Source organism: Pipistrellus kuhlii, unplaced genomic scaffold (assembly GCF_014108245.1).
Source record: "Pipistrellus kuhlii isolate mPipKuh1 unplaced genomic scaffold, mPipKuh1.p scaffold_m20_p_1, whole genome shotgun sequence".
Lineage (NCBI taxonomy): Eukaryota > Metazoa > Chordata > Mammalia > Chiroptera > Vespertilionidae > Pipistrellus > Pipistrellus kuhlii.
In genome coordinates, this window is record NW_023425404.1 from 187,656,783 (window position 1) to 187,673,343 (window position 16,561).

Below are 16,561 nucleotides of genomic sequence, written 5' to 3' on the forward strand. Positions count from 1 at the left end.
TTAAATAATAATAGTAAATGGGATGAAAAGAATTAATGCAGACTGATAGGATGCTTAACTATTCAATATATTATTTTATTTAATCATGTCAATATTAAGAGTAATACTAATATTTATTGAATGCTGACTAGGTCCAGGAAATATTCCAAATGTTTGATTAAAGCTAAAAAAAAAATCCAAAGAGGTATATATGTCACTATACACATTTTAAGAAATGAGGGAACAGAGGCACAAATGGGCGAAATTATTTGTCCAGTTTTATATGGCTAATAAACAGCAAAACCGGATTAGAAACATGAGCAGTCTGCTTTAAGTATAGACCTTGAATTCCACAAAGAGCATTCTATTCTCACCCCCACTCTGACTTTTATAGGAACGTCAATGTATTTATTTAAAAAAAAAAAAAGTCAAACTATGGCTACTTTTTGGGTGGCTTTTATGTGTCAAAAGGAGAAGTCTGGTTTAACTAGATATTAAAATCGATCACAAGATCCATCCATGCTCTTGTGAATGGTAAAAGGTCTTTCTTTTTTATAGCAGCATAGTATTCTATTGTGTAGATGTACCATATTTTTTGTTTTGTTTTGTTTTGTTTTCTGCTGTTGGGCAGTTAGGCCACTTCCAAATCTTAGCCATTGTAAATTGTGCTGGAGAGCTTTATGGTAGGCAAAATAAGCCAGTGGAGAAGGATCACATGATCTCACTCCTTTGTGAAACATAATGAACAACATAAACTGATGAACAAAAACAGATGCAGAGACACGTAAACATCGAACAGACTGTCAAACATCAGAGGGAAGGCAGGGGATGGTGGGAGGGGGTAAGAGATCAATCAAAGGACTTGTATGAATGCACATAACTATAATTAATGGACATGCACAGTAGGGGGGTAATGGCATGTGCTGGGGGTGGGAATGGCCAGGGAGAAGTCAATTGGGGGGGGGATGTAATACTTCCAACAACAAAGAATTTAAATTTAAAAAAACTTACCATAAGAAAGTAATGATTGGTAGCTTAGTGGATTGGCTCTGGAGCTACATGATTTTCTTCAAATCTAGCTCTGTCACTCCTTAGAAATTACTTCTCCTTTCTAGTTTAGCTTTCTTATCTTTAAAAAAAAAAAAGGCTTTGGAGCACCATCTTGTAGATTTCTCTGAATTGCTATTTAAGTTAATTAATATACTTCAAGTATTTAGAACCATCCCTGACATAGTAAGCAATGTTTAAGGTAGTTCATATTATTACTTGGCTCTATATGCAGAGCTAGAATCCAAAGGTAGATGCTCTTGGAACAGATGTCAATTCACTAAGAATTTATTCAAAAGAGTGTCCAAAGATAGGACCAGGAGAAATACAATTCTCATCATCAGAGGCATCCAAGGAACCTGGATTTGGTGTTGATTTTGAGAGGTGTTTTTAATCACTGGGTTTCTGTCAGACCAGCTTGCTAGAAACTGACTTTCAGTTCAGAATTTGTGTGCTTCTATCATCCTTTGCAATCTTTATTAAGGATGATCACCTTAGCGTCAGTCAGTACAGGAGAATGATGAAGTAAATGAGTTGGAACTTTGAGGTGCAGTGGTAAAGAGATAAAGGCTTACATCAGCAGAGGACTTGACCTTGTGACATTGGGGAAATCCCTTGGCTGCTTTGAATGTTACTAAGAGAAAGACAGAGGGGTCATGTGACACAGTTATATAAAAATACTTAGAGCCTATACAGAACTAGAGATGAGGACTGCAGGGAGGAGTCAACAAAAGGTGGAGTTATCTAACATGGTCCAGGGTGATCTAGAGCTAAGCAAGCAGAGAATCAGGAGGACAATGGTTGGTTGGAGCAGTTGGTTAAACAGGATGCAGAGCTTAGAAAGGGAGGAGAAGCCAGATCAGAAATCAAAGCTAGTTGCTGGGTAAATCTTCCCGAGACGTACAGCAACAACTCCGCCTCCCTTTTTTGAAAAAGAGTTCTATCTTGGATTCCCAGTCCTAGCCAAGACTAAAGAATGCTGGTGACATAAATAACACCCCACCCCACATCTCAGCTGTCTCTGGCTATAGAAGCCACCATTAATAACAGTGTCATCTTTTATTTATTAGCATCATGAAACATCCTGGAAGTAACTGAATTATGTGATCAAAGTTAACGCTAATCAAAGTTATCAATGTCGAGTGTTCTCTTCTCCACATGGTGTGGTTCTTGCTGCTCTCATGATGCCAATTGCATGATTTGTACATAGCTCTAATTTGCTGATTACACTGATCTTCTCAGTTTCTGCTAGTCTGAGTCCTTACCCCCTTGCTATTTTTGGTTACAGTTCAGCATTAATATTAGGGAAATGCCATTAGAAAAAACAAGGTTATTCAGAATAAAACCCAGCCAAATACATTTCAGGACTTCAAATAGTGACTCTTTTAAGGATCTGAGTTATGAACCATTAGGTCTTTAATCAATAACTCAATTAAATTAGGAGGGAAACTGGTTTTAAAATATATACATATATTTCACATATACGCCTCAGTCAAAACTTAAATGGAGTCAATAAGTCACATGGTAAGTAGAGGGAAATAATTCCCATAATAAGTGCATCTTGCCTTATTTTATTTTATATTCTCAGATGCTAACTACAAATTTATACATAAATGAGTTAGAATATCAATGCATAACACTCCATTGCTCCCTAGAAAGAAAGGAGTGTCTGGGATCAGAGAAGGAGATGACTCAAAGGCTGGTGAAAGAGAAGGAAAGATTATGTACACAATGGGGGCAACTCTCTCCCATTGCACCAAAGCAGCAAGAGCTTCTACTTTTCCCTCTTCTTACTGTCTCAAGTGAAAATAAACTACAAAAGAAAAACATCTCTGCCTCTTACTCGAGAAACTTATTTCACATCCTGTGAGAAATGTCTATTTCCCGGGAGGCTATGAGGATGAAACAAATTGGCAAATGAGAGCTCCCTGTTGCAGGGTTGGGCACAGCATGCCTTTAGTGCTCAATGATTTTGGGGGCTCCCTTTCTGACTGTGACACCTCACCCTGACTTCTGCATCCTTTGGCATTCATATGACTTGGCTTTAGTCAAGCTAAGATGTGTGTTGGGCTGAGAGATGAAAGGAGTGGCTATGCTAAGCCCTGCTCATCACTGTGAATGATTCAGCTTCTAGCTTTCAAAACCAGTTCTCTGTGTGCATTCCTTTTTTTTAACATTTATATACTCTTGGTTCAGCTGTGAATTGGGGGGAATTCCTACCATAGTATTCTAGGTTAGTTTTAAAAATAATCTTGTTGCCCTGGCCGGTTTGCTCAGTGTCTAGAACATCAGCCTGTCGACTGAAAGGTCCAGGGTTCAACTCCAGTCAAGAGCACATGTCTGGCTTGCTGACTCAATCTCTAGTAGGGGGTGTGTAAGAGGCAGCCAATCAATGATTCTATTTTGTCTCTCTATCCCTCTCCCTTCCTCTCTGAAATCAATTTAAAAAAAAAGGAAATTAAAAATAACCTTTGTTGTTGCTGTTTTTCTGACTACAAAATTATCGCTTATTTAATAATGTGAATTTAAACTTTAAAAAATGACAAATAAAAATAACAATAAAGAAACAAAAATTATCTATAATTCCAAAATTTATTGTTGATATTCTGATATTATATTTTTTCTGTTTATCTATCTGTGCATACAAACCTGCATACATACCTACATATATATATATATATATATATATATATATATATATACACACACATACATATATACACATATAATACACCTATGAAATTTTTGAAAAAAATATATATATTATATTGATTTTGTACAGAGAGAAAGGGAGAGAGATAGAGAGTTAGAAACAGCGATGAGAGAGAGTCATCGATCAGCTGCCTCTTGCACACCCTCTACTGGGTATATGCCCCCAACCAAGGTACATGCCCTTGACAGGAATCGAACCTGGGACCCTTCAGTCCCCAAGCCGATGCTCTATCCATTTGAGCCAAACTGGTTTCAGCCACCTATGAAAAAAAAATATTTAATGTATATATTTTATTGATTTTTTACAGAGAGGAAGAGAGAGGGATAGAGAGCTAGAAACGTCGATGAGAGAGAAACATTGACCAGCTGCCTCTTGCACACCCCCTACTGGGGATGTGCCCACAACCAAGGTACTCCCTTGACCGGAATCGAACCCAGGACCTTTCAGTCCGCAGACCGACGCTCTATCACTGAGCCAAACTGGTTTCGGCCACCTATAAAAATTTTTAAAAGGTTGTAAAATAAAACTGGCATGGCCCTAACTGGTTTGGGTCAGTGGGTAGAGCGTTGACCTGCTGTCTGAAGGGTCCCAGGTTTGATTCTGGTCAGGGGCACATGCCAAGGTTGCAGTCTTGATCCCCAGAAGGGGGCATGCAAGAAGCAGCCAATCAATGATTCTCTCTCATCATTGATGTTTCTATCTCTCCGTCCCTCTCCTTTCTTCACTGAAATCAATAATATATATATATATATATATATATATATATATATATATATATATATATATATATATATTGGAAAAAAAAAAACTGACACGCTTGGGAATTGGGGACACATGGCAGTCCTGACAAGCTCAGTGACCAAAAGTAAGCACACAGGATGGTCTGATTATAAATTCCCATTTGGGCAGGTCAGAGAGGGTAGTCACATCCCAGGCGTATAGCTTCCTTAGCAAAGGTCAATCTTTACCTGAAGTGAGATCAGTCCACTGTTCCTATCCACCTGGGAAAACATATCCTTGAACTGTCAGAGTAATTTTCTTTTCTAGATCCCTCAAAGGCACAACCGCAGACACCACCAAAGCTCAAAACAACAAAACCCCTCATTGTTGGGTTTTTTTTTTTGTTTTTTTTTTTGTTTTTTGTTTTTTGTTTTTTTTCCCCAGTACCATCCTTGTGCTGTAATGATAATTACTAACTATCCTGTACCTACTAAAGTAAAACACTATGTGTTTCTCCATTTTGCTTTTGGTCCAATCTTAGAATTTTCCTGCCTTGCTTTACCCAGCCTCCTTAATCTACCACCAATGGTTCCAAGTAATTCTCCTTGTTTTCTCCTTTGATTCTATTGTCTAAAATGAGCTGCAAAACTTCCATTATCCAGAATATTTTTGTAATTCATTGCAATTTTGTTTCTGGACATGTCATCAAATTTGGCTCAAATTTACATAAAATTGTTCCATAAGTTGGACATTCTTTTGTTGACATATTTATAGGTAAAACGTATATACACATTTATATATATGCATAAAATTCAAGTAAAGGCATATATATGACATATCTTATATGCACCCACACATATAAATGCATGTATATGTAAAATATGTGGTAATGTAAATGGTGGATATGTGTATATGCACATTTATGTACTCTTATATGATCTACTAGACCTATTCCAACTCTGTTATCAATAATATTGTAACATATACATTATAAACATTTATATTAATCTATATTGCATTCTTGAATTTCAAAATGTAGGCTTATTAAATCCATAGCAAGTCCAATATTTAGCAGCTACATATTCAAATAGCATCTCTGCTGGCATTTATTTGGATTAGTTGGTGGGAATGCCATATCTACAGTTTAATATTTTGAATAAGAACTGTGTTCTAAGAGAATGGAGATTTTAAAATGTGTTGCTTGTTTTTTTTATTGTTTTTTTTAAATTACAATTCAATCTGCATAAGTTCCCACCAAACCGAGCTAGGAAAATGAAATAGACTGAGTTATCTCAAAACTCTCTGCTTGCATACACATGGACCACAAATTCATCACAGAGGTTTAATCAATAGAATATAATGTAGCAAATATTAAATCTGTAGATTGCCTCAAAAATTGAAATTCTCCTTCAAGTAACTCTCTTTGTAGTGCAGATCCATGCCCCAGGCTTCTTCAGGCACTCAGAGAGGCGAGTGGTTTCTTAAGTTCTGTGGTCTCCTTGCTGATCCCCTCTCTCCCACCCCATCCTGTCATGTGGGTCCCACATTCTCACAGGGCCATCACTCTTGGTTTCTGATGAACATGCTCTCATCACCATTTCCACATTATCTCAGTCCTCCATAATAATTGCTAGTCTTACTGGGGGAGGGAAGGATCCTATTCTTACCTCTTCTTTGTGAACTGCCACTTCCTGTCACTGGGAGTGGGGCAAGGCCACTTCGCCATGGGAGGCAGCACACACAGTACTTTTACATTGGCTCTCCCTCAGCAGGCTTTGCTGCTCTTACCTTAGTGAAAGCCCTTTTCCCATTTGGTGATAAAAAGATAAAACTACCCAGATACCCAAAGAAAGATACAAAAAGGTACACTTACTCAGGTCTATTGACCTTTAATGAAACAAATCCAAAGGTTAAATACTAACATCTAAAATAAGAGCTTTCACTATAGATATTAATAAATAAATAATAATAATAATAAATAAAGAAATAATATAACATATATATTTTTTAAATTTTTTTTTTGCTTTTTTTTTGCTTAAGCAACTGGCTGACCAGCCAACCAGCCAACCAGCTGATTTCCCAGTAGCTATGACATGCACTGACCACCAGGGGTCAGATGCTCCACGCAAGAACAGAAACCACCCTGAAAACATGGAACAGACTGATGAATCTCAGAAGGAAGAGAGGAAGGGAAAGGGCTGGAAGATATTAACCAAAGATCTTATATGCATAGAGGTCTGGTGCACAGATTCGTGCACTGGTGGGGTCCTTTGGCATAGTCTGCAGGGATTGGGCCTAAACCTGCAGTTCAACATCCTCCAGGGATCCCAGATTGAGAGAGGGTGCAGGCCAGGCCAAGGGACTACACCAGTGCATGAATCTGTGCATCAGGCTTCTAGTATGTATATAAGTATAGAAGTTCCCCCATTAGCCACTCTCTAACTCCCACCCCCATCTTTCCTCTGAAATTCCTCAGTTTGTTCCATGTTTCAATGTTTCTGGTTCTATTTTATTCATCAGTTTATTTTGTTCATTGGATTCCACATATGAGTAAGATCATCTGATACTTATCTTTCTCTAGTTTTCCTATAACTATCTAATCTTCTTCAGGAGCCCCTGCCCAATGGATAGTCAAAAAGGTTTACAAAATTTACAGATTTCGTAGATACCCCTCTCTTTCAATACATGTCAGTCTCCACCTTGCAGGTATTCCATCAAGACCTTCCTCCCTTTCTTTGCTCCTTACCAAGATGGTATTTGAGAGGAGGAGAAGGTCTTTAGCCTTTCTAGCCAATAAAGGTGTGATATCTTGCCTCTGGGTTCCTGTTCTCTAAGTCATGGTAGCTGGTCTTTGAGTGAGCACTGTCCAGCCCCTTTGAAAATATACATCTGATTCAATATCTGAGATTTTTGCTGGGATGTGCTGCTGCTGTCTGACCCTGGAGCCCTTGAGGTCTGCCCATTTGACTTGGTCCAGGTTCTCTGCACCCCCCTCTCTTCTTGGGGTGCTGTGATTCCTCCAGAGATCGGACTGTGACCCTCAGACCATCCCTGGTCTGGGTGCTACTCAGTTGCCTTCAGTTACAGTCACACCCTCCAGACAGAACAATAACCCCTCTTAAGTTTTCTAACCATCCCATCAGCATCTTCTTTATCCCCAGGCCATCACATCTTCACACATACTTTGTCAGGTCCTTGCCATTCAAAAGCTCAGGGTCCAACAGCTCTGGATTATTTACTTGGGTTTACCCTCCACCACTGCTGCTCATTCAATATCTTCAGGTTGGAGAGGGGCTACACAGCACTGAACTTCTCCAAGGAATAGAAGGAGGAGTTCATGAAAGTGCTATAGCTTTTATGTTTCCCTGGACTGCAGAACTGGAACTCATTGGCGGGGGCACACATAATAAAACATATTAGCAAACCAAGATCCACTCAGATGAGGACCACCTAAGCAATAAGGGTAATAAAAGCAAACTCCCAATCAGAGCTGGAAGTAGCTGAGGACACTTAAATTGGGAAAGGGAGAATGATAGTGATCCTCAGGCCCTTAGAAAGCAGCAAAAAATAAAAATAAACCTGCTTTGTGCCCTGGAACTATAGGTCTCCATGGTGTCTCCCAGGGGGACACACGGTTTCTCAGTTAGTAGGTGAATCCCAAGGCATGTGCTACTAAAAACAATTAAAGACCACAAGTCGGGGATTGAGTCTCACTTGTTATAAATTAGAAAAGGTTGGAGCTATTCCTAAAACATCACTTTTGTTCACTTTTTATTGAGAGAGCTACAGGTGAATTTATATCTAGTGTAAGAGGAATTACACACAAACTCAGCTTTTCTCAAGGGGCTCTGTGAACCATTGTAGAAGGTGGAACCAGTGTCTGGGAATTACATAGAGTCTAACTCCAATTCAGTATGATGATATGAGATGTAATAATGGAAAGATCAAAATATAACCTTAAAATTCAGATTCTGTTATATGGATCCTGATATTCAGAATGTGGTGGGACTTTGTGATATCTAACTTTTCTTTAAATAAAATGATATACTTTTTACAGGGAGTGAGGGGGAGGAATGAGATTTTCTGACTTTTGATCCTGATTTTAGCCCTAGTATTCACCTTACCCCTTCTCTAAATGTTTGTTTAATGGAGCCTAACTTTTCTTAAATCATGGAATGCATGTTATGTAATGTTTAATTATAGCAAGTATTTGAAATGCATTTAGTTCATGTACATAAAATTTAAATCAAATCAAAGATATAACCTTCTCAGTTATCTATTGGCCATTATTATTAAAACAAGAAGAAATTCTCAGGTTAGCCTTGCCCATCTTTAATACATCTTAATTTCTTATCAATCTTCCTGTACTCAAAACTTTTTAGAGAACCATCTCTAAAACATTGTGTTTTCATTTTATCTCTTATAAGATTACTTTCTGTGTAACTGACTCCATTTTATGCTGGTAATATAGGCTTCATTTTATGTAAAACTAGAGACCTGGTGTACGAAATTCATGCACAAGGGGGGGGTTGTCTCCTCAGTTCAGCCTGTACCCTCTCCAATCTGTGACCTCTTGGGGGATGTCCAACTGCTGGTTTAGGGATCAGGCCTAATTGGCAGTTACACAACCTTCTCACAATGCTGAATCACTGGCTCCTAATTACTCACCTGTCTGCCTGCCACGTCACCCCTAACTGTACCCCCCACCAGCCTGGTCACCCCTGACAGCCCCCCCTGCCTTCCTAGTTGCCCCTCACTCACCCCCATGGTGGCCTGGTCTCCCCACACAGCCTGCTGTTTAGTCATTTGATCATCCCTCACTAACCCCCTGCCAGCCTGGTTGCCCAATGCAGCCTTCTGTTCAATTGTTTGGTCACCCCTCACTAACTCCCCTGCCAGTCTGGTCTGGTCGTAGGCAGCCATCTTCTGAGGATGTGATGGTCAATTTGCATATTACCACTTTATTATATAACATCATTTACACACAAAAATAAGTCATCCTAAAGAACATTAAGTAACAGTAAAGTTGATACAGGACAAAACTAAATTTAAAAATACAGTTTGATGAAGGCCTCACTTTGGGAAATACTGGACTATCTTTCTAAAACTCTCCATTTTCATTATGAAAGACATGAAAATAATATGATAAGAAACTTTTCAGGTTGTTATTCTTCACTTCAGCATTTATTCTTCTAATGGAATATGCATCTTTCCTCCTTCCTCATTCCTACAGGGTTTTACACACTTTAATGGCAGTCTGTAACAATCCACATTAGGAAACATGGCCTTTTGTAATCAATGACTACCTACTAGTCTTTCTATTTTTTTCAGAACATAAACTCTTTGCAAATTAAGAAATATATATTGAGTCACTACTTCTTCACAGTGAAATCCATGTGATATATACTACATTTTTGATAACTTTGGATGAATAATAAAATTACCCACAAATAAAATCATGATTTGCATAGCCCTAACTAAGCACTTAGGTGCTTTTCCCTCTGGAGCTATGCTGTACTCTGAACTTATTTCTCACTTTGATGCCTTCACACAACAAGATCTTTATTACAATACTCTGCTTTCAGGTTATACTGTACATTGGTATGATGTATTTATTATGCTTCCAAAGTATTTAGGTTTTCTATGGCAGTTTTGTTTGTTCTTAGTGTGTAAGTTTTTGCAAGCTAAACTGGAGACTATGTCAAATTTTCCCTGCCATCAAGCAAAATGTTACAACAAATTAAAAATATAGTAAATCCATTCTATATTATGCACATTTAATTCATTAAGAAAATGGCCACTGGTGATAGGAATAAACATGATATGTCTTTGATATTGTTTGTCTTATAAGTAAATAGTTGTATTTATGAGATTTTTAAAATCCCTGTGACTTACTACTGTAATTGAGGAAATTCATTTATCTGTAAATCATTAAAAATACTATTTATTTCAAGAATTAAAGAAAAATAGTAACCTAGGCTTTTCAGGGCACTGCTGCTTACTGTCCAGATTCCCAGTGTGATTAAGTATTATTTGGTTTATGCTTGATTTATAAGATGCTGCTTTTCCTCTCTTCAGAAATAAAAAAAAAAAACATAGTTTTTAAAACCACTGACATGTCTGTCATTTCTCCTGCCATGTTCTTGAATTTGGGGCCTGAATGCTTGATTTATTGAGACTGCTTCTATAGCTGACCATATTTTATTATATATTTCTTTATCACTTATCTTGGAAAAGTTTTCTATTTCCCAAGGTAACAGTGACTCACCTCCTTATCCATAAAGTCATAGGAGCAAAACTCTGTTTAAAACTTACTTTTTACTCAGTTCTGTGGACCCAAAATGTATTTAAGGTGACAAAACCATCACAAGCCTAGAAGCTAAACTGCCAGAATTCTCCTCCTCAAAATGACATATTATCCCATCTTTCCTGTTCCAGATGTGGTAATTCATCTTTAAATAAATGTTTCATGTGATTTTAAAGTGTTTTCTCCTTCTTCTTGGACTCCAGCTTGTTTTATTTCTTCTTCTATGTTCTAAGAAAAAGATGAGGGTATATTTTTCATTGGAAACAAATCAAATGAGAGGACAGTAGAGCAATACCATTAAAGCACTGAGAGAGAAAACTGTCAACTTGGAATTTTATATCTGGTGAAAATATCTTTGGGAAACAAAGGCAGGACTTCTGGTTTCAGCTTTAGATCTAAGTGTTTAGAAGCCATCACTCTGATCCTTAGAACAATAAGAAAATGGAATAAACTTAAAATCAAAAACTTACTTAGACCCATCAGAGGTCACAAAGCAAACCACCACCCTCAAAACTAGAGAGACAGGAGAAGACTTCAGAGATAGAAGATAATCACAGCAAGATCACCTATACATCACGTCCATAACGCCGTAAGAACGTTTTTAATTTTGACAAGCTGCTGAAGGCTAATTGTGGTAGTGTGAGAACAAAAAAATCCAAGGGGTTTAAATTTTAGTCCCCTTCATGCCACATACAAAATATATATCTGTATAGATTTTATGTCTATCAGTTTCTCAAACTGAAAATACAAGAAACATCACCTGGGCTTTCAGAATATACTGAAAAGAATTAAAGAAAGAAAGAAAGAAACCATTTGAAATATACCTAGAGCAAACAAAGTTCTGCTCTCCAAGAAAATCTGCATAAAAGAGTATTATTGGAAGGGTAATTAGTCAACTCCAGGATCCCATAGGCATTAAGAGTATGGTAAAAGAATATTATGAGCAACTCTAGGCCTACATATGTTATCTATCTATCTATCTATCTATCTATCTATCTATCTATATATATATATATATATATAAAGGCAGTGTCCTTGATGACCAAAAGACTGGTCATCGTGAGGTGCACTGAGTACCTCTTGGTCCCTCCCCCACCCCCCACTCCAGGCCCGCAAGCAGGGCAGGGCGATTCTAGGGACTGCTAGGGGGCTGAACAAATGACCTCTTGGTCCCTGCCCCCGGCCTGGAATGCATCAGTGATTATGAACAGGGAAATCGGGGTGGGTGGTAGGAGAACCAGGCTGGCTGTTAGGCCATTGGGATCACCAGCTCATCCGCCGCTGCTCAGTTGCTCAAGCCTGTGGGAAAGCAGGCGCCAGTGACTTCACCTCCATTCTCATGCGCTGGCCAGCCACTGATGGAACACAAGACCCGCTTGGGGGAGCTCACGCTGAGCCAGTTAGGTCATGGGTGCATCCCGCAACTTCTATCAGCACCTCAGGACCCAGCAGCAGAGGCAGTGGCAGTGGCACCCAGGTGAGGGGCCTCAAGTGAGCAACGGGTTCCATCAGCAGCCAGCCTGGCACACGGAAGTGAAGTCACTGGTGCCTGCTTTCCTGCAAGCCTGAGCCCTGAGCAACCCTGGATGAGCTGGTGATCCAAATGGCCTGACAGCCTGGAGGCAGAGGCAGCGTTTGGCCTGGGGACTGGCAAAGGGACAGAAGATAAGAAGATGGTCCTGATCACAGGAGACTAGGCCCTAGAGACCCTACCCGCACTGTTTCGTGCACTGGGCCTCTAGTAACAAATATAAATGGACCAACTATTTGAAAGACACAAATTAGCATAACTCTCCCAAAAGGAGAAATAAATAATTTTTATAGGCCTATACTCTTTAAAGAAAATGGGTAAAATAATTAATGATCTTCTAAAACAAACAGCACTAGACCAAGATGCTTTCACTGGTGAATTCTATTACACACTGGATTTTAAAAATACAAAAATTTTACAGTCTCCTTCACAAAATAGAAATGGAAGGAGTATATTCTAAGTCATTCTATGATGTCAACACTATTTATACTAGTACCAAAATCAGATAGAGACATACAAAGAAAATAAAAATGCACACTAATATTTCTTATGAAATTTGATTTTAAAATTCACAACAAAATATTAGGAAATTGAATATAATAATGTACAAAAAGAATTATATAAACTGACAAAGTGGGATTTATTATTAAATACGCAAGCCTGGTTCCACAGTTGAAAAATCACTTTTTATAATCTACTATACAACAAGGTAAAGAAAGAAAAAGCATATCAATTAATGTAGACAATGCATTGGACAAAATCCAATACACAATCATGATAGAAACTCTCAGAAAAATTAGTGGTTGAGGGTAATTTCCTTGTTTTTATAAAAAATATCTAATCTTGGCTGGGTGGCTTGGTTGAAATGGTGTCCCCTTCACACACACACACACACACACACACACACACACAGGGCTGCGGGTTTGATTCCTGGTCAGGACACATACCTAGATTGTGAATTCAATGCCCAGTTGGAGTGCTTATGGGAGGCAGCTAATAGATGCTCCTCTCTCACATAATTCTCTCTCTTTCTCTCTCTCCCTATCTCTCTAAAATCAATAAACATATCCTTGGATGATGAAAACACAAAGAAATGATAATAAAGGTATAATATTGGAAAGGAAAAAAATAAAACTGTTGCTTTTCACTGATGACAGGATTTGCTATATAGAATTTTTTTTTTAATGACAAAAATCAGAAATTAATAAGTGATTAAAGCAGGTCACAGGATACAAGGTCAATATACAAAAGCAATTGCTTTCTTTTATACCAGTAATGAACAATTCAAATTTGAAAGTAAAGTACAATACCATTTATGTTAACATAAAATAATATATATTTAGCCAGGCTGGTATGGCTCAGTGGGTTGAGTGTCCTCCCATGAATCAAAAGGTTACCAGTTCAATTCCAAGTTAGGACACAAGTCAGCAGAGGGTGTGCTCCAGGCAGTCAATTGATGTTTCTCTCTCATTGCTGTTTCTATTTCTCTTTCCCTCTCCCTTCCTCTCTATCTAAAAAAATCAATAAAAACATATATTTTAATTAAGTATTTAGTTAAACATATAACAATATATACGGTATAGAACAGTCAATATTGTTCAGATGCTAATTCTTCCAAACTTGATCTATTCAATACAATCCATTTAAAAATATTAGTAAGCTATTTTGTGGATGTTGACAAACTTCCTAAGGTTTATGTGAATACCAAAAGATCCAACGGTAGCCAACAGAACACTATAGAACAAAGTGGAGGAATGACATTACCCAGGCACTTAATGTATCTTGTATCCTTTGACATAGCCCCATTAATAAAAGGGTTTTAAATTTTTTCTTAGCATTTTCTTAATTCTGGCACTATAAAATACTTCAGGCTTACCTTTTATATTTACTGTCCATGTCTCTGAATCAGTCATTATTCCAAAGAACCTATATTGTTTTACTGAAGAACTGTACTTGGTAACAAGGTCTGGGAACTAGAGGAACTTGTTGATGCTGGGATGTCATTGTCTCTGCTAGAAGAGCAAGGGAATATATGTGTGTATACTAACCTGTGTATAAACACATCTGAAAATATTTCTGTGTTACTATCTAACTATATGTTAAGATAATTGTGAATTTTCAGTTAATGTCCTCAATTCTAATCCATTAAAGCATAGATTTCTATAGCTTTTTTCCGTTGCTTATCTGTATATCCTTACTTCCCACCTGGCTCCCAATTTCTACTATTCATTTATTTAATTGTTCAATTCTTATATTTATATATAGCAGTATTATCATTTTAAACTAATACTCTTGTGTGAAACAACATTATCAACTAAATTGCAGTAATTATGTACTGTTCTTGCCTTTATTTTTACAGATTCCAGTAAATTACACTTTCCAAACCTACTTAGGTCAGCACATTTTTCTCATTTCCTTTAGTGAGGTTGTTTCCTAATTGTTTAATACATTAGATAGTTGTGTTATATTCTGTATTTTATTCTGTGGTTTTTCTAGCCACCTGTATTATTTTTAAACTTATATAATATACTAGTGGCTCAGTGCATAAAATTCATTTATGGGGGGAAGGAGGGCTGGTATTCCTCAGCCCTCAAAAGATGTACGACTGCCAGTTTATTGTAACTGGGCCTAAACTGGCAGTCAGATATCCCTCTCACAATCCAGGACTGCTGGCTCCAGCCGCTCACCTGCCTGCCTGCCTGCTTGCCTGATTGCCCCTAACCACTCTGCCTGCCAGCCTGCTCACCCCCAACTGTCCCCGGCCACTGGCCTGCTCACCCCTAAATGTCTCCCTGCCAGCATGTTCACCCCTAACTGGCTCCTCTGCTGGTCTGCTTACCCCCAACTGCTCTCCCCCCACTAGCCTGATCACCCACAACTGCCATCCCATCCTAGCCTGATCACCTCCTATGGACCCAAGCTCCAAGCCCCCCTATTTTTTCTTTTCTTTTATTTTCTTTTTTCCAGAGCTTCCTTGAACAGAGGTCGGGGCTGCTGAAAGCAAGTATCTGAAATTTATTTATCTTGTATGATTGAAACTTTGTAGCCTTGAGCAGAGGCCAGGGCCAGCCAGGCAGGTGGGAAGCTTGGCTTCCTTCATTGCTGGGGCAACCCAAGCCTCCTGCTTGCTCCAGCTCCATGGCCAGCACCATCTTGGTTGGGCTAATTTGCATAGTTGCTCCTGATTGGCTGGTGGGCATGGTTTGTGGGCATAGTGGAGGTATGATCAATTTGCATGTTTCTCTTTTATTAGTGTCGATATACATAACCCACCCTTAAGAAAGTGGACTCTCCACATCTTCAGTGTGCATAACACATAATGACTTCCCTGTAAAGAGTATGGTATTGAAAGAGCAGAGGGAAAAAGTAACTTTACTGAAAAGAAATCTGACAAATATTGCCTTACCCAAATGATCAAAGCTGACATTAACAGTATAAGTCCTGTTTGCTATTAAGACATAAAAATGGCACTTGTGGTCATCCTCCCCAATTCATACAATCCTTATCTAATAATGAGAAAAACATCAGACAAGTCCCTTTGAAAGGAGACAAAATATCTGACTAATACTCCTCAAAATTGTCAAGTTGATCAAAAACAAGGAAAATCATAGAAAGTATTAATGTCAAGAGAAGCCCAAGGACTCTATGGGATTCTATAAACAAAACTAGGATAAGATCTAATGCCTAAGCAATGTTAAATACAGGATGGACTTTAATGATAATGGACAATATTGGTTCATGAATTGTAAAAAAATATCCCATTAAATGTAATAAATGTAATATGTCAATAATGCAAACAATACAGGTTTTATGGAAATCCTCAGTACTATATTTACAATTCTTCTATAAATATAAACTATTCTAAAATACTTTTAAATGACATATATGTAATCACTACCCCTTGGTAATTAAAACAAATTTATCTTATTTTACATACTTTTTTTCCTTGTAATGTTTTATGTACTTCTTTTTTCATTATAATCTGTTTTAGATCATGAGTAATTTTTGGCATTTTAAAGTACCTGAACTGCCTCTTTTAAATGTATTTTCCCACAATAAAATAAAATAAAAATAAAGACTATTACAGCCCTAACTGGTCTGCCTCAGTGGATATAGTGTAGGCCTGCATACTGAAGGGTCCCAGCTTCAATTCCGGTCAAGGACATATACTGTGGTTGTAGTCACATCCTCAGGGGCAGGAGACAGCTGATTGATATTTCTCTCTCACCTCTCATCGATGTTTCTAGCTCTCTGTCCCTCTCCC